This window comes from Mastomys coucha, unplaced genomic scaffold (genome assembly GCF_008632895.1).
Source record: "Mastomys coucha isolate ucsf_1 unplaced genomic scaffold, UCSF_Mcou_1 pScaffold17, whole genome shotgun sequence".
In the NCBI taxonomy this organism is placed as follows: Eukaryota; Metazoa; Chordata; class Mammalia; order Rodentia; family Muridae; genus Mastomys; species Mastomys coucha.
Window position 1 is genome coordinate 3,237,173 of NW_022196899.1, and position 22,366 is coordinate 3,259,538.

Here is a 22,366-nt window from a genome sequence, read left to right on the forward strand (position 1 = left end):
AAAACAAGAAAATTCCACATATAGTAATAGCTTTTAAGTGTATTGAGTTATACACATTAAAATATGATTATCAGAGGTATAGATTAATAATTCGAAGGCTGCTATGTTTTAGAAGACACTGGAGGTCAATAGTTAAGTATGTAATAGTAGATGGTAGCGTCATATCTCTCAGTGTTAGAATGGGCATTCACAGGAAAGCAAGGGGTAGGCTGAAACCACTTTTATGAGAACAGAGTAATTTGAGGCCTTTGTATGTCTCAATTAACTTATAGATATTAAGCACATAGACACGGTACATACAGAAATGTTTATTGGTATGTATACACGAAGTTAATACACATACACAGGCTTTACTCTTCTGTACGGAAGGCCTAATTAAAACTCCTTTGCCTGGAATCAAACTTGGTGTCTATAACTTAGTCTCTGTTACCATTAGCTAAAAAGTGGAGATAGGTAGCCTCGAAGAAACATCCGATTGCAGTTCTGAGCCCGGAACATTTTGAAAATTCAAGGAATCGTTTCACACATATAATGTGATTAATAGTAAAGAATTGTTAAACACAAGAGCACGGGAGAAGGGTAGGACAGCAGAAACAGCTGACTAATGCAGCTACCAGCTGACAGAGCTCTCAATGGAATATTTTAAACAATAAAATAAGGAAACATTAGGCTGTAGAGTCCGCTATTATCAAAAGTGTAAAATCCATATCTATATTAACCAATCGAGTTAAATGATACACGGGGTCATGTAGACAAAGCTAATCTGGAGGAGGATTCCACTTACTCTACATTATTATTTATGCACACAGGTTGAACACAGCTCCCTATAGAGTTGGGCTTCACCCAGTGACTAGTTTCCAACAGTAGCGATAGGCTTTACAGCTCTACCACAGAAAACCTGACTGTATCTGTCAGCTCATCAGAGTCAATACCAACAGTGCTATCGTTGCGGCCATATGTAATCTTGAGATAACTTTGCTGAAGGACGCTTCACCTCTACGGTCATACTATCCATAACCCTAGGAAACTGAGAGTTAGCTAGCACGGATGCTAAGAGATTTAACAGGTGCAGAGAAGGTGGTAGTAGAGTTGAAGTCAATATGAAAACTAGAGAAGCCTGCATAAAGACAGCCTTTAGTTAGTGCCCGAGTGTCCTTATTCATTGTGAGGAAGCCACTGTATTCCTGTGTGATGTTCATGGTAGAGGATCTGGGAGTAGGACATATGGAGATCTGTACTAATTCCTCAGCTCACCTGTACATCAACACTGCTAAACATGGCATCTATTAAAGACCGAAAAGGAACAATATGTCGATATAGCTATACAAACACATGGAGGGATTATTTATTATTTCTGCTAGTGACATTACAGTATGTTCACTGTTCCATTGCTATGAAGAGACCCACTACCAAGGCAGTTCTTATAAAGGAATACATTAGTTAAGGCTGGCTTATGGTTTCAGAGGTTTAGTTTAGTATCATCATGATGGGAGGCATTGCAGTGTGTAGGCAGACACTGTGCTGGAGGAACAGGGGTTCTAAATCTTGATTTGAAGGCAAGAGAAGGTGAGTGGACTCCACATTGGGTGGAGCTTGAGCATACATATGATCCCAAACATGGCCTCCCTAGTAAAACACTCCCTCCAACGAGGTCACACCCACTCCAAGAAGGACACGCCTCCCAGGAGAGCCACTCGCTGCAGACCAACCGTTCAAATACTTGAGGCTGTGGGGGGTTGTACCTGTTCAGACCACCACACGGCTACGGTTCCTCCCACACCTCTGTTTAAAGTACGCATTCAGTGCTAATGCAGCTACATATTACTGAAACTGAAGATGTTATTTTTCAGCCTGATTCTGCCGTTGTGAACTAGAGACAGATACCTCTATGATGCAAGTTAAGAATTCAGCAATCCGTGATAGGACGAAGGGCTTAATCTTATAAAAATGAATGCAGAGATGCACTAAGCTGTCACAAATTCCAAGTTTATTACATCCTACACCCAAAACTCAGAATTATTAATTTTGTTTTGTGTTGACTCTGGTGGCTCCACTGCCCCCTCTCTTCTGGAATTGATAGAGAGGTAGGAAATTTTTTTTTCTTTACGTTTCTTCCTCGCCCTTATGCAATTCAGTGTAAGATGCTAGATTCCCAGGGTAATGCTGGCAACTTCCAATGACTCTCACGAGGATGGCCAAGATATGAGGAATGAGAAACATTCACCCTGCAGAATGCTAGTGATAAGGGAACTCCCTGCTTGGAAATGACTTGCTTGGAAAAGAAACCCTGGCCAAGCACCAAAAAAGAGAAAATCCGAAGTCGCCTTTCGCCCTTGACACAATCAACCCCCTAAACTGTTGGTTTAGCCAGAAGGAAGAAAAAGGAGAAGGTTGGAGGGAGAAAAAACAACCTCAACAGCTGGCGCCAATTTAAGGAAGCAAAGACAAGAGGTTTGTGTGCATCCATGCTTAGTTTGTCCCCGAGGGAAATCCTGAGAAATCAGTTGGGAGTTACAGCCATCTGCAGATGTGAAATCTGCCTCTTGGTTTTTCAAATATGATAGTTTTCACCCAAGCAGTCTAGCCAAAACCAAAAAACTGTGGAGTACAAGGAGCAGTGGGAGGGAGCTGGGAAGAAAATCTATCTGCCCACTAGCAAACAGCACTAAAATCCTGGAATGACCCCTCTCAGTGCCCTTGGGTGATTTCTCTGTTCTCCCCCCTTTCCACTGGGTTGGAAGAACCCCATTCTATCACAATAGCAAGAAAATGAAAGGTCCCCCGCCTTCAGCTTTCATAACTGTTTTTACTGTGTGTGTTTGTGTGTGTGTGTGTGTGTTAAAATCAAATGAATCGTGTTATCAGGATTCTTAAAAAGACCGGTTGCCCATTTTAATGTTTTCGGAGTATATGACTGTTTATTTCAATAGACAATCACCCCTCAAATTCGGCGAAATGAACAGTACTGATAAAGAAGATGGAGAGGGTGGGAAACCTACTCAGTCAGATGGAGCTATCCAAACAGCCTCAGTGACAGGGGAGCGCGGAGATCAAGGACTCTCTGCAAGGAAGGTCTGTCGGCCCTTTCTGTTTTGTTGCACAACCCGGCAATGCCCGCGGGTGTAAAAATCGGTCAGAGTAAATTAGCCTCCACTCCGGGGGAGCAGCGTCTTTCGGGTGCAGCTGGCAGAGGGAGTTCCTGGAAAACAGAGCGGAGAGTCTCACCCCCCCAAAGTTCTCACGGAATGCGCCGCTCCGGCGGGCGATGACTTCATGCAGCCCGCCTAGAGTAGCCAGCGGCCGCAGCAGCTGCAGGTGGGGCGGGGGCCCTGGCGAGCCCGGAGCCCAGCACACGCGGCTAGACGGGCCGGACTGCAGCCAGAGGCAGCGGGGACGCGCCTCTCCATCCCGAAGGTAAGCCGCAGGCTATCCGATCCAAGCCGCTCTCTGCCTGGTTGGGGACTAGCTTTTGTGGGATCCGGGAACGAAGAACTTACCCCAATGCATTCTACAGTGGGAAATGGAGCAGAGGGAGTGAAAGGTCGGTTAGCCTTGAATTGATATGGGAAAAGAGGTGGTCGAACAAACAAAGGGGCTTTTCAGCTTCCTGCTCTTAAAAGTGATCAGCCATTTCCATAGCAGGTTGGTTTAAATACGGATGACTATTAGAAACATAAGACCGTCTGAATGCCCATTTAACCTCTGTGTCTTCTTGCTTTCCCTGAATCATTTCCCCGGCTTGGGAGGCGTGTGTCCTTGGAAGCAGTTGGGGCAGTAATCAGTAATCTCTCCTCTACACGTCCTCCTCGCTTCTCTGTCATCTCTCGTGTGATATCTGGGTGTTTCTTCTCTCATCTCAATGTCCTGACACCTGCTTGCTTCATTGAGTACAGTGCCTTTGGGAATCAGGGTGCAGGGAAAACTTCGCTCCCCTCCCGAGTTCTTGAGGTGGGCTGCACTTGGCAACTTCTCCCCTTATTTTTCCATCTTCTCTGCCAATCAGTTCATTGATTTTCAGAGATGCTGTATCTCATCTTTTTTTTTTCCCTTCTTCGGTTCCAAGACTGCGTTCATTAAGGACCCAAGAAGGGCATTTGCCTCGGTTCCTTACTGGGTATTCCCTTAACATACCACTATAGGTGTACACAAGAAATAAAATGTCCCACTTTCAGCTCAGGAACAACATGGTTTTCTCTAAGTGCTTTTCCCCCCCGCTGTCACCATGGTTGGTTACCGGAAGTCTTGCTTGAGTGGAATAACAATATATTGGGCTATGCAGGCTGAGCTCTCGGCATACATAGGTACAGGAAAACGAAATGGCAATCTCTCCAGTTCTCTTAAAAATATTTCTAGTTCAGCTAGGGTGTAAGAAAATTAGCTGTCAGAGTTTAGGGCAACCATTCCAAAAACCAAGGAGTGTGTATGCCCCAGGATTCCTCAAAACCCCTCCACTGGGGCTTTCCCATTGGCAGATGGAAAGCCAAGGTCATCCCAATCCCAGGCTTTGATTATTTGAGCATCCCCTGGTTTGTCTCCTCGTGTACAGGCACCTCATACCCTCACACACAACACGAGCTTCCCCACTCGCTACCCGCCTCCCCCAGCTCAAGTCCTTATTCTCTAGGTTTGGGGACATAAGTCTGAGTAAGACATAAAGCAGGTAAGATGGCTGTTGTGGGGTGCCGCAGATGTGTCCCTCAACAACGGAGCCGTTGCAGTAAACCAGATTGTGTGGGATCTGTGAGCCAACATTCTGTATTTAAGGAGAGCTGTCATGTCCGTTCTTGAAACTGGAAAGGCTGTTCAGTTCAACAGCTATGCCATTTGTTTTATTCAGTGGAAAGGTAAAGCAATGAAGGACAGGAGGGACTTTAACCTATTTCCCATCGCAGTCTTACAGACTCTGATGTCTTGTGTGTTTACTAGGTTGGCTAGCACTTTCTAATTACAAATGCTCTTTGGAGAAATTCGCTCTAGGAAGATCTGAGTTTGCCCCTTTGTCTCTCTCTACCTGCAGTATCTGGGCAGGAGGAGGGGTTGCCCACTCCAGGAACTCTCTCTGGGGTTTTCAGGAACTGGGGTTGTTTCTGTTTGTTTATTGTTGTTACTGTATCTTGGACATGTTTTTATTTCACATATTAAAACACTTGAGATTTTGTAATGAAGGAAACAAGGAATAAGATCATTAAAGTCCTCACTTCCTCACCTTTCCTAATTTTAAAATACTTAAAAAATCAATTATTTTTCTGAAAAATAACTAATTATATATATAATTATATATATAATTCTCATAATTACATATATAATTCTTTGTAATAAATCTGACTTCTAAATCAAAGTGCAATTATATAATGATCACTCGATCCTACAGGAACAAAAACAATTCCTATGATATTAAGAGCTCTATGTTCTGGTTAAGAGAGAGATGCCTGAGAGCATCCTGATGGTGGCTAAAATTTCAAAGGCTGTAGTATTTGCTTTCTGGGGAAACTAAAATATCTGGCAAGAAATTGCTTCAGGATCAAGGGGATGTTGCCCAGTGAGCTGGCAGGATGCCTGCCAATGTTTTCACAGTTGAAACTAATAAGCCATGTGAAGGTGCCTTGCAGGGAAGGAGGAAAGCAACTAAAGAGGCACAACTTCAGGCACACCTGAAGAGGACATGGCATGTAAGAACTCCTGATATGCACCTTGTTGTGTATAAACTATTTTGAGAAATATTTATAAGTACAGAGCTCTAAACAGAGATGTATGTATATGTACACACACAAACATACACGTACACAAACATACATACACATACACACAAACACATATACATGCACACATATGTACACTCATACACATAACACATGCATAGACTCACATATACACATGCCTGAGCACACACATACATATATACACACATTCACACACATACACACATATACCCAGGAACACACATGCACACACATATACACACATGTACACATGAACACACACAGACACACATACTCTCACACACACTCACATAAATGGTGCTCTCAGTGAGATTGAGTTATTACTGTTTTTCCTTTAGTCCACATGTAGAGAGAGAGAGAGAGAGAGAGAGAGAGAGAGAGAGAGAGAGAGAGAGAGAAGATAGAAGATTAACTGGTGATCAGAAATAAAGGAGGAATAATGGAATGGTTCACAGGATCCAATGCTAAGTGAACTGCAAGTGTTCATGTGTGTCTGATTAGATGGACTTGAAGCCAGTCGTTTGCTTTTCCAACCACGCAAACATTGTGTGTTGAGTGGCAACATTATTATGAGAAGCTTAGCAGGCGCCAATTGAAAGGTCAGAGGTGACTCCTCATGACAAAGGAATATGAGTGGTGTCAAACTGCTGCCAGTAGCTGCCGCTGAGACAGCCTTACACAGAAGTGATGAAGAACAGAGAAGACCGAGGAAGAAATTTCATTCTTTTTCTATCCAGTGTCTCCATTGAGACTGAATAGGGAAAATGGGATCATATTGGAGTTCTGAGCTACTCTGAGCAAAAGTATGAGATCCTGTCTTTTGTTTTTCTTTTTATTTTATTTAATCTCTTTTTACACTCCAGATTTTATCCCCCTCTTGGTCCACCCCCTCTTGGTTCCACATCCCATACTTTCTCTCCCTCAACCCCCCAGGTTCCTTGAGGATGACCCCCCCAAACCCACCCCACCACACCTTCCCACTCCCTGTGGCCTCCAGTCTCTTGAGGGTTAGGTGCATCTTCTCTTACTGAACCCAGCCCCAGCAGTCCTCTGCTGTACATGCATTGGGGGCCTCATATCAGCTGGTGTGTGCTGCCTGGTTGGTTGTCCAGTGTCTAAGAGATCTGCAGGTCCAGGCTAATTGAGACTGCTGGTCCTCCTACAGGGTTGCCCTTCTCCTCAGCTTCTTCCAGCTTTTCCTGTCTCTTACAAACACCAAAAGCTACTTTGAACATTATCAGCAGTAATGCCTTGATTGATAGAATTCTCCAATACTTCCCTCCTTTCTGTAGTTCTGATAAATAATCCCTATCATGCAGGGTGGTAGCCCATCCAGCTTTTCTCTAACCCTCTGAAACTCACCCATGCCAGCCAAACATCACATCACTTCCAGGGCATGCCTTCTGATTTCAGGGATATCAGGCCTCTATACCTTTACCAGTTAGTTTAGCCATCTGAATGCCTTGAAATAGGTCCATAGCGGCCACTGCCTGTTGTATGAAGCCTCCTATGATGACATGTTTCTTCTCCTTTGTCTAAATTCCTATCATTCTTTCTGCCTTGAGACATCCATTGTGTGAATGTGCACTGTCTCCTTATCAAGAGCAGAAAGAAAGAGAGAAAGAGGGAAAGAAAGAAAGAAAGAAAGAAAGAAAGAAAGAAAGAAAGAGAAAGGGGGAAGGAAGGAAGGAAGAAAGAGAGAGAAAGAGAGGGGAAGGAAGGGAGGAATAAAGAAAGAAAGAAAGAAAGGAAGGAAGAAAGGAAGGAAGGAAGAAAGAGGAAAAGAAAGAAAGGAAGGAAGAAAGAAACAATAAAGACAAGGGCTGAAATCAGCACATTACCTCAACCAACTGTGCAGCGCCTTCTATGTGCATCCATGGCAAATGTTCATGGAATTTTCATAATGAAAGGACTCAAAATTCTGTGCTGACAAGTGTGCACTTGAGCATGGCCAGAACTGACAGCTGTATTCCACTTTGAAACACACTCGTTTATCATCAAAAAAAAAAAACTGTATGTCTCCTTCTCCTTCATGTCTGATTTATTCTTAGTATTGCTATGTGCAGGAATTTGTCTTTGTCAGTGAAGGAAATGATAATAAATGATATTCATCAGCCAAACAGTTTCCAGTCTAAGGAGCTGCATCCCACTTTGAATAGAAATGTATGGAAATCCTTAGCTGCATTGTCAAGAGGCTGGAAGCAGCTGGCCTCGCTGCTCTTGATTCAAACAGGTGTGATCAGAACAATAGTAACCTAGAAAAAATTCAAGAAGGGGAGGGTAAGTCTCAAAAGGACACCTTCAGCTGGCACTTCTTTTACAGTCCCTCTAAAATCTTTAGGTTTCTAGCCAATATGTGATAATTGCACAAGCACAAAAACTGATTGTAATTTTTAAATCTTTATAGTATCTGTACTCATGAAATAAATTTATATTTTATAGTATATTTTATAATTATTTAAATGTTGCAAGGTGTACACACATATAAGAAACTAGAACATGTATATATACATATATGATGGGTTTTATGTATTTTTAAATAAGTTTAGTAATTTAATTACATAAAATCTGAAATCAGTGTAACACATCAAATTTCCATTTTAAACTAATTTAATCACATACATCCATGATGTTGTACAAATGCCATGTTATCCATATTCAGAATCCTGAACAGATTTTTTTTTAATGTGTTAAGTAGTAATCCATCATTCTCTGTTCCATCAGCCTCCTAGTAAACTCTGTATTCTGTGACCATCAATTTGTATATTTTGTGTCACAAAAAGTGGAAATATTACACTAGTTGTCTTATTATGTCTGGCTTTTACACTTACTCTGATGCCTTCAGAGTTTGTCTGTACCACTATGGGTCAGGATTGCATTCCAATTGAAAGCTATTTTATCTATGCAGGTACTACATTTTGCAATTTTTAGGTGCAGAACGCTTTCAGAATACTGCATTGCTAGCTTGCATTATGTTTTACAATAATCTAGTAATGTTTTCTAAATTTCTATAATTACTAAATTTCTATATGTATGCCATAACTTATTCAGTCAAAAAAGTTGGTAAGTATGTATTAAGTCCAAAATTGTCTTGTGATTGCAAACCATGGTTATAAACTTCAAGCCACAGTTATGTGGTTATGGACATAGTGGTTTATCTGTATATAACATAAAAGTGAATGACTTTTATATTTGGTGGAATTATGCCTTAAACAGCTATGTTTGACTATCTAAGCTAATTTTAAATATTCTGACCTCCTGTAGATAGTGTTTATATTTACTCCTGAGCCATTTCGAGGAATCATACAAGTGAATCCAAGTAATAAAAGGGTTCATGTAGCACACTCTGAATAAGGAGATAGTCTCACTTTTTTTTTCTTCTGTAGTTTGCAAAGAAACACACTCTATATAAATATTTGGAGATTTCAAGTCTCACATATTTTGTCATTTCCAAATAGTGCCAGTGCGTCACAGATGTCATGTCTTGAAGAAGGGATGAATTGATTGAAATTTTCTGGAGCACTTTTTTTTGTTGTTGTTTTAAGTTCCAGAAATGGATCACTGTATCTAGCCTAATCTGAAACGAACTCCGTTCTTAAATTCAAATGTATGTGCCTGCTTTATGGTAACTCCTCAGCCTTTTCTTTGTTTCTCTCTGGCGCATCCTTTTAGTTTATCTTGAGACAATTTTTAAAAATCTGGCATCTATTATTTAAGATGACTTATCTAGTGTTTGAAACACAGGAAGCATAAGTGGAAATATGGGATGTAGCTACTCAATGCATGAGGATGTTTCACTCATCATGTGCAGGGCAGGAGAAATACTACAATGTAAAGACGAAGAAATGAGTGTTGTGTCATATACTTAAAACGCATGGGTTGCGGGAGTTTGTATTTAATGGGCAAACTCACTCCACAGTGTTGTTGCCCATAGACATGTACCAATGGTAAATTCTGAATTGTTTTCCTTGTTTTTGCTACCACTTAGGGTCTCACTTTGTCAGATGAAATTTGGTTTTTAACTCATTTGCTGGCAAGGTGAGCTACAATAACTTGCTTTGCTTCTGTCAACTTTTCTTCTACAATTAAAAACAGGAAGATCAGGATAGTTTGTGGTTATTTAAACAGTAACATAATAAGCTAATAATAAGTGATGTATGCTTGTAGTCCACATACTCAAGAGACTGGGGCAAAAAGAGTGTTTGTTGCCTGGTTTAAACTGTGAGATCTGCTCTTGAAAGCAAACAGAAACAATAAGAATAAATACGTAAACAAAATTCACTGTAGTTTCTGAGATCTGTATTAGTGAGAGTGAGTAAATATTTTCCATTTTCACTATTTTTCTGAGATGTTTATAATGATGCCTTGTTACCGCATCTCTTCCCGAGTCTTGCCCCAACATAAGCCAAACCAACTTTGAAAATGCCTGAGCCTCCCCTATGCTGTTTCAGAGCCACGGGCTCTGATCTGACAGTGCTGCAAGAATTAGTCTCAGCTTCTAGATTTTCAAGCACCTGATTGGATAACCTGACACACGTGATTGGCATCTTCTTTCCTCTCTGAATTATATGGCTGGTCTCCTCACACTTCTCAGTGACTCCTTATCAGAAAGGGAGTGTGTGATGTAAAGGTGTTGACTTCAGAAACCAAGAACCACGAAGGAATGGAAGTTCCTCTACCCCCGGGCAATCATGGTCGCTGTTTGCTTTTTCCAGTGACAGTGTTGAATCCCCAGGGGAAGGAAGGACAGCTTTAATCCATAAATACTCCTAATGCCCGTTTCTTCCCCTTGTACTCTCAAAAGAGGCTTAAGATACTGCTGCGTATCTCTGGGGAAGAGACAAATCTTTTCTCAAACGAATTTTTATTTAATTTTTCTTGAGAATTTCATATAGTGCTCTTTGAACATATCTTTTTTTTAATGTGTAAAAATTATTGAAATTTTATATAGCTGATCAAAATAGTTAAATTATCAAAAGGGAAAATTAACCTGTAATGTGATGGTACACCACTCAGAGCTGTTTTTCAGCGGTTTCATAATTTAATATTTGAAGCTCACCACATTTTATATTCACAGAGTGGTTCATTACTAGGTACATCTAATTAGGTTTAATGAACAACAACTTTAAACCACTATTTTTAAAATGCAATACCTGAAGCACAAACTCACTGGTATGATGACTATGAAGGGAACCCTTGAAAGGTAGATTTCAATTTTTGTTGTTGTTGCATAGCTCTCTTTTATTTACGTGGATAATTTATTTCTGCCTAATAAAACAAGTACTAAAAGACACCGAGAGCCTTTAAGTATTGTATAATACGCACATCATTGCTCAGAACTGACATGTTGCAGCCTGAGAGAGGGCTCAACTGTTAAGACTGCGTGGCGCTCTGTGAGAGGACCTGAGTGTGTTTCTCAGCAGCCACATGCAGAAACATACAACTACCAACTTCCGAAGACCAGCTGTTCCCTGCTGGCCTTTACAGGCTCCTGTCCTCACATCATAATTTCACATTCAGAATCATACGTGTACGATTTCTCAAAAACAAAAATTTAAAGTGAGACGTCTATGGTGATTGGCAGCTCTGGTCATATTTGCAGTGATTGTGATTGATGGTCTCCTCTAATGTATCTGCAGCTAGAATATCATTACCTTACATGAAAAGCATAAGCCATTAGTGACGTTATTCTCAGCTCACAGCTAACACATGGACACAGTAAACTGTTCCTCAAAGGCTTGACGTGGGGCCTTGCCTCATTTTCTAATGTTGTATTGAGAACAAGGGAAATATTTCTGCGAAAGATACTCATGTTTCTTCATTTGTACATTTATTGCAGATAAATAGAAGTGTTTTATGTGTGCTATAAGCTAATTTTTTAGTCAGTTATACGTGAATAGATATTTGTAGATAGATTATGTATGTGTATATATTCATGGCCTTATTTCAAATATTTGATTATTTCAAAGTTAATTTCGTTTAGAATTTGGGTAATACATGTTTTCAGAATTAAATCTTACAAAAATACCCAAAATCCTTACTTGCATTTTATGATCCCATGTACTATATCTTCTTTTAATTATAGGTATTTATTTAAATGTTTAATTACAGGAGAGAAAGACCTGAACAGTGTGGTTTTTCAGCTTGAATAGAATACCAATTTAATTAATTTTTTTTCATCAATTAAGTGTTTGAGCTCCTATCATCGAGCATTCTCTTTTGATGTAATACATTGTCCAATGCGAAGAATTTTTCCTGTATGTCTCCGTTTCAAGACATTTTTCACAGCGCCTCCCGGAGTCCTCCCTCCTCTGAAGAAAGTGTTTTAGGTCCAGACACAGATTCGGACAATGTGTATCATCCATCAGCAATGGTAGTTTAGGAATTTGAGTTTCAGAGAGAGAACTAGAAGCTCATGACGGTTAGTGACATGCCACTTTAACCGAGTATCTATGTGAACAACAGAGTAAAATTCTAACTCACTTCAAGGCACGCTCTCCTCTTGCTATAGATATGAACATGAAAAGGAGAGCTTAGGGTCAATCAGGTGCTGATTACAGATCCCTTGGCAACCCTCGCTGCAAATAGCACCAGGAAAACCACTCGCAGGTATCTGCATTAAACCAAGGACGGACCCGTTTATCATCCTCTCAGTTGTGGTTCACTCTTCTACCCTACCCCCTTAAATGTTCTAGCTGGTGGGCCTTGTGACTAGGAACTACCTCTCCAGAGTATACCACACGTAGGAGTTGAAGATGAGAATTTGAATAAGCCAACATGGCCAATAAGGATGGTTCGGATTTGAATAAAATTCTAATGGAGTTTGCATTTGTATAATTCTTCCATTACTGAGATCTTATTAGTTTATTTATGCGTATGTACATTCCCTAGGTCCAACTTAAGTTTAATTTTCCATACTATAATATTATTTCTGAACCTAATTGCAACATAAAAATGTATAATGTCCTGTTTTAAAAGGTATCCAAATGGGACAGAAAATTCTCTCCTATAACTAACTACATTACACAAATTTAATTCATTTTGATTATGCTTCTATTAAATCCACAATAGTTAAGCAATTTTTTTTTTTATGAAATTTGTACTGTTTAGGGCTTCTGAAACATCACCACTATAATGCAATTTTTAAAATAGTCTGATACCTGGTGGGTCTTCTTTCAACTCCTACAAGAAAGCAAGAAAATGAATACATTAATATTTTTAACTTTACTCAAGAGTTTTTTTTTAATTTAAAAATTAGTTACTTGCTAATGGGATTCCAAATGTGTTCTTAGTACTTGATTTTTTTTTTTTCTGTATCAGATTTCTGTAGTGGTTTTGTATGTACCTATCATTAGTTACTGAGGCAAACCTTTACCACCTACTATTTCTTAGTTTCCTTAATGTCTGATATTGAAAACCCAGGGTGCTCACCGCTTACTAAAATGTCAGGGCTTGGCAATTTAAGCTTTCAGTTGTAAAAAAGATAAAATAAAAAAATAAATAAAAAAGGAAGAAGCTAGAGTGGGCATGGGGAAATGGGTCAGCTGATAAGAGCATGTGCTGCTTCGGCAGAGGTGCTGCTTTTACAGCACGTGGGTGTTGTTCCCAGTATCCCTTTCGGGCTGTTGTCAAATGCCTATTCCTCCAGGTTGGATCCAATACCCTTTAGTCTGTGCAGGCACTTGCACGCATGCTTGCACGCACGTATGCACGCTCGCACGCATGCACACACACATACACACACTTAAACTAAACTCAATCTTTAAAAAGTAAGATCAAGGAATAAGTACAATAATATTTTTCTCCATCTAGCCAGTGCTCTGCTCACCTTGAGCTTCATGTTTTCTCGTCGGATGCACACTGCTTACTAAAAGGTTGTGCTACAGTCGGCGAAGTGAGAAACAACAGTGTGGGAATCCTGTGCTGAATTTCTGCTCGTAGCAATGCTAGAGGAAAACATTAAGAGCCCTCTTTCCCAGAAGGACCAACAAGGCATACAATTATTGAGCACATTATCCATGGCCACACAGGAAATAGGGGATTCAAACCAGGAGATTTGCTGTGAGCGTCCGCATTCTCAAACACAACAATGAAAACAAAAGTTTCCACCTCTTCTCTTTGATCTATAAACATTTATCAAACTGGAGTGGAGCAGAAGAGATATCAAAACCCTGCTCCTTTGTTTCTGCTATGTACTAGAAAGTTCAGGTTAAGACTTGCAGAGACTTCAGTAGAATAAATACTTCCGCATTTCTCGGCATGTCTCTATTAATACTATCAGATGGAGATAACACGTGAATTTTGAATTATCACCATAAGTGAAACCCTGTGGCAGTCTCATTTTGTAATATAAATAATTATGGGAATTTTGTAGCAACAATTCTATATTTTCTTAAAATTACTGTCAGATATATTTCCATCTTTAACTCTCAACTTAGTTCTTTTTGTAAATACTTTTTGTAAAAAGGCACAGATATTTGTGAGCATTTTTCTTTTGTTTTTGATGTGGATCTTGCTATATAAGCCTGTCTTAAGAGTTTCAGTTGCTGTAATGAGATACCATAAAGGCAACATAGATAAGATAGGCTTATTTGCCTTATATAACTTGACTCACAGTCCACTGAGGAAAACCAAGACGGGAACTCAAGCCAGTTGGGAATTCAGAGGCAGGAGCTGATGCAGAGGAGGACTACGTACTAGCCTGCTGCTCTGCCTGCTCTCTTATAGAACCCAGGACCACCATCCCAGGAGTCGCTCCACCCACAGTAAGCTGGGACCTCCCCCAACGATCACTAATTAAGAAAATGTTCTATAGGCTTGCCTATAGTCCAAACTTAACCAGCCAGTTTCTCAATTAAGGTCCCCTTCTCTCAGATGACTTGAGCTTGTGTCATGACATAATATTGGCCATCGCATTGCCAAGGTTTTCAACTTGATTATGTATCTCAGTCAGGCCTTGAACTTTCTATGAAGTCTAAACTGATATGAAATCCTTTGTCTTCCTATCTCATCCTTTTGAGTACTGGGATTATTATATACTTACATCACCATTCTCTGCTTTCCAGTAAATTAGGTTTGCATCATTGGGGGAATTAAAGAAAATGTATAGCTTTTATCAGGAGGGAGGTAAATTTGTCCAATATAAAACCTACTTCTGTCTAACTTGACACATAGCTGCACTTCCATTAAAGAAGGATATGAAGCTGGGCAGTGGTGGCGCACGCCTTTAATCCCAGCACTTGGCAGGCAGAGGCAGGTGGATTTCTGAGTTTGAGGCCAGCTTGGTATACAGAGTAAATTCCAGAACAGCCAGAGGTCCCAAGCAATGACTTCCACTTTCTTTGTATACTACCTCAGCTGTGAAAGCAAGTACAGCAAAGTGTTGTGGATATCAGATGCATCTGTTCTCTTTCCACTCTGTGCAGCAGGGTGGGCTTCACACAATAGAACAATAGAGGTTATCTTGTATCAGCCGAGTGATCCCATAAGAGAGAGTCAAGCTCTATTTGAAGCACTACAAACTTGCATTCTCTCAACTCAACATCTAATTTTATCATTCAGAAAATGATAACTTGTCTATATAGCAGGACACTACGAACCTCTGGATTGAGAGTTTTCAGATCCCGTCTGTCTTTGTTAGGAAGTAATTGCAGTTACGTTTACATTTACTCAGGGCTAGTCTCCTGTTATTTGCAGTTTGAACCTGTTTTGTCTTCCCGTGCTGCAGCCTAGAACAGTTGTGGACTTTATTCAAGATAACGTAAGAGTTTGTTCTGTTAGGCATCGGAAACTCCGTGAACTGATAGCTCACAATAAATTGTTAATAGTATACATGCTGCACTTCAGTTTTCAAGCAAGAGGTTTAGGGAAGTGTTCTCAAATCAAGAGTCCACCAGGAAAAAAGTACAGAAATATGTACAAAAGAGATCTCAGTTGAATGTATGTGTTGGGTTTTCATGTGTTACTTTACAGGTCTGTATGAGTGTATGTATGTAAATGAACAACGTGCATGTCTGGTGCTTGTGGAGTTAGCACAGGATATATGAACCCCTGGAACTGGAGGTATAGATGGCTGTGAGCTACCACGTAATGATAGGAATCAATCTTGGGTCTCTTGTAAGAGCAATAAGTGCTCTTAACCAGAGCCAATTCTCCAGACCATGTTTGACATTTTGGAAGTAGAAAAAAAAAATCTTACAGGAAAAAAATTATTACATTACTGATGCATGAATATTCTAGCTGAGCTTTATTATATTAAAAACAAGCACCACTTTTATTTTTCAAGTAAAAAGAAAAATAGAAAGGCAGCCATAGGAACCATCCAATTTCAAGCTGGAGTTTCTTGACATAAAATAGCAATATAATGGTTTTGAGAAACGTAGCTGCAACGTGATGGGAATTTTTTCATTGGTAGGTGTTTTCATGTCTAAACTTCAGTTTTGTTTCATGTCCTTAAAACTGCGTGAATATCTTCTTAGGAAAGCACATGAAAATCAGGAAAGTCTTGATTCTGTAGGTCTCTGTTTTGTCACTAGGAAGAGTTGTTGAGTAGGGGCTGCAGCTTGAATGCATATTTCAATTGTGAATCGGAAGCTGGTTCTCTTCAGTGGTTGGGAAATGTTGGTGCTACTCTGTCTGCAATAGCTGGGGACATGGTCAAGTTGTTATCAGTCGTGAGGTTGGAGAAGTTCATATTATTTAAACTATCTATTCTCCTGCACATAAACAAATTGCTTCCAACTCTAAATGTATGTGCACCATACATCCAAGAAAAGAAGGCTACGGGAGGATTTGTAATCATGATCAGAATATATTGTATGAAAAAAAATTTCCAATAAAAAAATTAAAAGTGATCACTAATCCCATTTTCTGGCAGGGTATGGGTAACTTGGATTCAGAGAATTGGGAAATTGGATTAGCCCTAACTGGGCCTCCAATAATGTTCTGCTTTTGTCTTACTTTTCAAAAGATGTCAATCCTGTATGACTAGAACTAATAGGGAATTAAGCAACATCACTAACTCAAAACGTAACTGTGCCTGATTAGGCAAGATGATTCTTCCATTCTTGAAAGTACTCTTTGGGATTTATCTTATTGAGCATCATGATTCAGACTCGAGTGGGAGCAGTGAAGTCAGAGAGGACCTCCTCAACTACATGTCTGTGGGAACCACAAGGAATGATGCTTTTCCTCCAGCCATTGATTCTCTACAGTTGGAGCCAAGATAAGTAAAATTTCTGTCAAAAGATCTATGTATTGTTGAAAAAAGACCAAAATTCTGAGCTTCATTTTGATTGTTCGTCAAGCATTTGTCATCTTAGGACAAACAATAGTTTGAAATGATGAACATTTTGTCTTATTAGTTGTCCTTATGAGAAATAATCCATGGAGAAGCAGTGTATAGGAGAGCTGCCAACACATCAGATTGATTTCTGCTAAAGAGTCTTGTGGTCACTGTGTGCTTCAAGTTGTGGTTGACTTCAGTTTGTCGTAAAATATTGACAGTAAATGTCCAATATAAAAATCTATTTGAATTTATTTTCCTGAATATTCTTGGCATTTTCTTGCTTTGCTCACCTTTCTTGGGCATGAATGGAAAGAGCTAGGCATCAGCTTTAGCATGAATCTCAGCCAGGTGGAGAGCTTGTAAGAACAGGACTTGTGCGGAATGACTAATGTCGCACCTCTCTTTCTTTCTGACAAATTCCCATAAACGTGCTTTTGATGTCAGTCTGTGAAGTCTGGCTAAGAGTGGTAGAGTGAGACTGCTGGAAGAAGAGCATTGTGGGAAAGACACGGAGGGCTGAGAGACCCAGGTCTCCCTCTCTGTGCTGTCCACATCATGTTTCTAGAAGATAATAACTGCTGACTGGGAGCCTAAGGGCTGTTCTATGATTAGCACAGCATAGTGCTACCTGCTATCTTGTGTAAATTCAATATGAGATTGTCCTACAGTGTCACTCCTGACCTTTAGGCAAACTCAAGTTCAATTTCAACCTTTAACCATTTTCTGTTAGATTTTTTTTCTATGCAAAGCAAATGGTCATTTTTCTTCTTTATCACCAAAAAATATCAAGAAATACAAAAGCCAGTTATGACTAATGATATTAAGCCCCATATAGATTTAACTAACATGAATTTTCACTTTATATAGCTAAATTAGGAATATTTATTTTTTTACAAATCGATATGTAGTAAGTATAATTGCCACATGACATCCTTCTGCTGGTAAGTATTTATATGTTAGTTATAATTAGAAATGAATTTTAAAGAAACTAATGCATGTAATGTGTGATAAAAAATAAATTATGTAAGTTCATCTGCCATCAAGAACATGACGGGATATTAAACTAGCAAGGAAAGCCATGTTGTCTGATTCAGACAGTAGAGATGATGAAAATGAGCTGCTTTAAAAGAGCTACAAATGCATCTGATTCTGAAGTGGAAAAATCCAAAGAACAGAGTAGAAGAAGCTGAATGCAGATTATTACCCAGTAAATTATCCCCCAAATCTGTTTGTTTTTAACTTTGAAACAGTCTTAAGTGGTTTATATTGGCCTAAACATTTTTATCCACCCACAAAGGATTACATAGTATATTGATAGATGATTACAAAAAAAAATATTGCAACTCTACAGTAGGAAGGAAACACTTCATTTAGCCCATCATATCTGGGTATCTAGGAAGTAATCCTCTCTCTCTCTCTCTCTCTCTCTCTCTCTCTCTCTCTCTCTCTCTCTCTCTCACACACACACACACACACACACACACACACACACACACACACACAGCTTAGCCCAATCCTGAGATTTTATCTAACCCTACAAGTCAATTCTTTCTATACCAATGTCCTGGTCCATGATAGAATGGAGGTGCCATGCAGAACTCAATAGCCATCAGCGTCTGAAGTCTAGTCCTGCCAAACCTGGGCAGCCCACAGAGCATGGCCCACCACTACCTTGGTGCTCTCCCTTCTCTTCTTTAGATCACTCAGAATTCAACAACTTAGTTTCCTTCAAGCCCCTTAGTCAACCTCACTGAGAATGTCATTCCCTGATAGTGACTCCTGAAGTGGAAACTTCTCTGTATTCACCCATTTGTTGCTTTGATGGAGTAAAAATAAATAAATAAATAAATAAATAAATAAATAAATAGGATAGCCACAAAAGTTCAATGAAATCTCTCTTTATGAAAATTTTACCCTTAGAAGGCTAGCCTTTTGTCTAAAATCATCTAATACCTGATGCCTATTATCAGAAAATTAAATATACCCTTGATTCTATAGAGTAGTTATCTACAAAGAGAGAAGATTGTCTGAAGAACCATATACAACATTCAACTCCATAATGCTGATGCCTGTCTAAATTTTTTGCTAGCTCATGCTGTTTCAAATATACATGCTATATCCCACCTCTGATACACTTTTCTTTATATATTGACCTTAGTAAATAAATAATATATTTTGAAATTTATTTCTCTTTTTCATAAAAAAAAGCATCCAAATTTCACATGGGCAAAGTATGCATTTTTTAATAGCTGGTTTTTAACTGCAGTACTTGCTCATGTGTGTTGATCCAAAGATGCTATTAGCCCTTAATAAGCACTGTTTGAATGTGGGAGGTCAAGAGTGAGGAAGGATGAGGAGGAGAAAAATGAGGATGAAGGAAATTAAGAGAAGAAAGGAAAGACAGGTGTAAGGAGAAAAGGTGAGATGTTCGTCTTATATCATAAAGTACAAACTTTAGTTGACAGTGTACATTTCCTGCACTTCCCTTAGATGGGCATTAATTAGGCTGTCATAATTCCCATTACCCAGTCTTCCAAAACGTTGTTTGACTTTACTGCCATTTTGCTGTGGTCTATACCTTGAGTTTCTCTCTCTGAAATGCTGCATCGTCTTTAACACATAAATGAGAAGCCCTTCTAAAGAATTTTTGTAGATAAACTTGTTCTTAGCTCTGTGTATCCTTCCTGCCCTGATTGTCATGTTGCCACTGAATCCACTCTCTATTATTGTGTCCTGTAAATATGCAATTGCAGTTCTACCATGAAGTACTCAGAGTCAATAACTGTTTCGTCTTTTTAAGCATCAAATGACTTGTACATGATAGCTGTTCACAAATACTGAATCTATCAATAAACAACCACCCACGCTTTCCCTCAAGACAAGGGATTCTGAATTTCTTTAACAATCTACAAAACTAAGGGATATACAGTAATGAAAAATAAAGGACAAAAGCAAGAGTGCTTAACCAGCATAAATATCAATGGCTTCTCCATTCGCGGTCTTTACATATGCGGTCACAACTGTTTTGCAAACTCCTTGCTGTGTCCAGAAGACAATGCGCCCTTGGAGTCAGCCACTGCCCTTACCTCTTACACTGTTTCTATTCTCCCTTCCTAAGTATTCCCTGAGCCTTAAGAGCAAGAGTGTGAGATAGATATCTCATTTAGATATGATTGTTGTACACTCTCTTCTTATTCCCTGCACCTTGACCACTTGTGTGTCTGTGTTAATCACCATCTTTTACAAATAACAGATTCTGAGATGAGGGTGAGAGATGCATATGTCTACAGGTATAAGGAAAAATCACTAGGATTTGCTTTAAAACTATGTTTAACAGAATAATGGCAGTAGGTTCGTTCCTAGGCCATCTGGCTTTTCTAGCCATGGGTTCATGGTCTGACAATGGTGCCAAATATGGGTTTCATCTGTGGGGCAGGATGTAAGTACATTCGGAGAGGGTTTGGATGTTCCCATGGTATTTATGCCACTATTGCACCAGTGGGCATGTCTTACCATTATTCAACACTGTAGCCTGCAGGTTCAACAAGGTATGGCGGATGATTACTTTCTTCTCCAATGATAAAAATAGTACTTTTCAGCACTCTGAAAGGTAGCCAGTAGGGATGAATCATCCAGGCCAATCCCAGCTTGACTTCTCTGTTCTCTGATTCATATTTGTGACCTTTTCAGCCTTATGGTTTTATAGTCAAGCACTGGAAAGAAAGAAGTGCAAAATATGTAAAAGCCCAGGCTAGACCAAATCCCAGCCTGCGAATGGGATTTGGACACAAAATCACATAGCTAGTGATAAGGCTGTTAGTAATTGTTAGCCGCCAAAGGGGACGATTTTCTCTAAGAATGTAGAGAATCTTGGTAAGTCAAGCACACAATGTTGAAAACCATATATTAACGAAGATCAGCTCAAATTGTTCTTGCTGGCTTTTTTGTAAAGTTGGGCGGATGGGGAAGGGAGGATAGATCAGATCTGGAAGGAATTTTGGAAGGGGAACGAATATAATCAAAACATCATATTCAACTGAAAGAACTAAAACAATCAACAAAGTCACAGTGAACTAGAATAATTCTCAAGGAAGGCAAGAGGATTTCAAGCTCATTATGGGATCTTAGGGTGATTCTAGAGGTCATACTGCTGTGAAAAAAAAAACCCACTAAATGTCTCATGTTAGTGAAGTGCCAAGAATCTGTGCGCCCATTTGGTAGCTTATCTTGATAAAATGTTTTCAGTTTGTTTGTGAAATTCACTTCCTGTGGTGTATGTAGTCCCAGGGGTATCATCTTCATCTTCCTTGGCGTGTGACAAACGCGGTTGAGTCAAAGCTTGCTTGAAAGCTTTTCGCGTAGGAGACGGGCAAAGTCTAGAGACATTACTGTAGAACATGTGGATCAGTCGGGCACTAGTTAGGTTGGTACAGACTCATGCTGGCAGGAAGATCTAACTCAGAACTGGGAAAGCCAGGGGAGTCTTGTGAATGACAGTGGTTGCTGGGGCAGAAAGGTACCATGCTTGTTTCTGCCAAACTGTGAATAAATTGAATGTTTCATTATATAAGGTATGTGAACTAAGAATAACAGACCACAATTATTTTTAAACACTGAAGAAACAACAATAGTATAAAGAAACAAATCTTAAGCCAAGAAATCAGCTGTAAGTAAATTAATTAAATGCAGCATACAACATGAAAAAGGAAAGTTAATGAGACCCATTTTGATAAGCAATAGAAATCATTCTTATAAACAGTAAAATCTGCACTAAACCAAAAATAGCAGCAAACGACAACACTTTTAACTACAATAATTCCTTTATCCAGTGCTAAAATCTTAAGTTAAAAATTGAGAAGTTCACTCTGGTGTAAAGGATGCTTATTAATTCTGTTGAGAATTTCATGCAGTGTATTTTGATCATATTCACCCTCCGTGCTACGACTCCCATTCCTAACAGATCAATTCCAATACCCCACCATCTCTTTTTCTATAGTTGACATGTTATACATAGTTATACATAGTTATACATGTATAAGTACAATATATATAATACATACACATATACACACACATATATATGTATATATATATATATGTATACATATTAAACATTAAAACATTAAACATTAAAACATTAAAAGGACTCAGTAGGTTGTATGTATATATATATATATGTATATATATATATACATACAACCTACTGTTGTTATACAACTGTTGTTGTATATATATATATATATATACAACCTACTGAGTCCTTTTAATGCTGCTCAGTTCATAATGTTCATGTTTTGGAGCCAACCATGTGGGAGATTCATCTCTGGGGGAAGACTGATTCTGCCTCTCTAGGTAACTA

The 22,366-nt window shown here is 39.3% G+C and overlaps 1 protein-coding gene across 2 annotated transcripts in view; it reads left to right on the plus strand.

Annotated features, from left to right (window-relative positions):
• The first annotated feature begins 3,209 nt into the window (after positions 1 to 3,209).
• The window catches only part of Pkia (cAMP-dependent protein kinase inhibitor alpha), a 69,112-nt gene continuing 49,955 nt past the window's right edge, over positions 3,210 to 22,366 (plus strand). Inside the window, exon 1 of one of the 2 annotated variants that reach the window (XM_031376312.1) lies at positions 3,210 to 3,414. The gene's annotated coding sequence lies outside the window, so the exon portion shown is untranslated. The remainder of the gene's footprint in view (positions 3,415 to 22,366) is intronic. The other variant, XM_031376311.1, reaches the window with a different exon arrangement.